The sequence below is a fragment of the Theropithecus gelada genome, chromosome 6 (genome assembly GCF_003255815.1).
Source record: "Theropithecus gelada isolate Dixy chromosome 6, Tgel_1.0, whole genome shotgun sequence".
In the NCBI taxonomy this organism is placed as follows: Eukaryota; Metazoa; Chordata; class Mammalia; order Primates; family Cercopithecidae; genus Theropithecus; species Theropithecus gelada.
Window position 1 is genome coordinate 171,730,484 of NC_037673.1, and position 1,432 is coordinate 171,731,915.

Consider the following 1,432-nt stretch of genomic DNA (forward strand, 5'->3'; position numbering starts at 1 on the left):
TTTTTTTTTTTTTTTTTTTTTTTGAGACAGAGTCTTACTCTGTCGCCCAGGCTGGAGTGCAGTGGCACAATCTTGGCTCACTGCAAGCCCCGCCTCCCTGGTTCATGCCATTCTCCTGCCTCAGCCTCCTGGGCAGCTGGGATTACAGGCGCCTGCCACTGCACCTGGCTAATTTTTATATTTTTAGTAGAGACGGATTTTCACCATGTTGGCCAGGCTTGTCTTGAACTCCTGACCTCGTGATCCACCCACCTCGGCCTCCGAAGTGCTGGGATTACAGGTGTGAGCCACCGCGCCTGGCCTATTAATTTATTAAGGCTGCCATAACAAATTGCCACCGACTTGAGCCTCACAGTTATGGAGGCTCGAGGTCTGATATCAAGGTGTCAACAGGGCCGTGCTCCCTCTAAGAATCCTTCCTTGGGGTTTCTAAGGTTCTAGAAGCTCTAGGAATGTTTTGATGTGCCTTGGTTTATGGGTACATCGCTGTCATTTCTGCCTCCTTCATCACTTGGCCTTCTTCTACGTCTGATTGCACGTGGCCTTCCTATAAGGACACCATTCATTGGATTTAGGGACCACTCTAATCTAGTATGCCTTCATCTGAACTAATTGCATCTGCAGAGACCCCATTTCCAAATCGGGTCACATTCTGAGGTTGCAGGTGGACATGAATTTGGGGGAGACACGGTTCAACCCAGTATAGATTATATAGAAGAATATCTGAAGACACAGAGAAATGTTTACAATGTATTACTGAATAAAGATGCGGTTATAAAGCAGCAGATCCGGTGTGAGGCCTTTAAGTAAACACATCACATTTAGATTCCAGAAGAGAGACTGAAAATGTACGCATGCAAACATTACCACTGGAGATGAGTAGGTGAAGACTTCAGTGATTTTAAGTGCTCTAATAGATTCCTGTATTTTCTAAATTTTTGACAATGAATATGTGTTTTTTTGATGAAGGGAAGGAAATAAAGAATGATGTACCTAACGGTTTTTTTTTTTTTTTTCTATCAAGAGTCTTCTGAGGCTGGACATGGTGGCTCACGCCTGTAATCCAGCACTTTGGAGGCCATGTCAGGCAGATCGCTCAAACCCAAGAGTTCAAAACCAGCCTGGGCAACATGGTGAAATCCTGTGTCTACGAAAAATGCAAAAAAATTAGCAGGCATGGTGGTGCATGCCTATGGTCCCAGCTACTCAGGAAACTGAGGTGGGAGGATCATTTGAGCCCAGGAGTTCAAGGCTGCAGTGAGCCAAGATCATGTCATTGCACTTCAGCCTGGGTGACAGAGTGAGACCCTGTCTTTTAAAAAAAAAAAAAAAAAAGGCCAGGCACTGTGGCTCACGCCTGTAATCCCAGCACTTTGGGAGGCCGAGACGGGTGGATCATGAGGTCAGGAGATTGAGACCATCCTGGCTAACA

General features: G+C 45.7%; 1 protein-coding gene across 1 annotated transcript in view; it reads left to right on the plus strand.

Annotated features, from left to right (window-relative positions):
• SFXN1 (sideroflexin 1) overlaps positions 1–1,432 on the plus strand; it is a 47,973-nt gene that overhangs the window by 26,371 nt on the left and 20,170 nt on the right. The window lies entirely within an intron of this gene.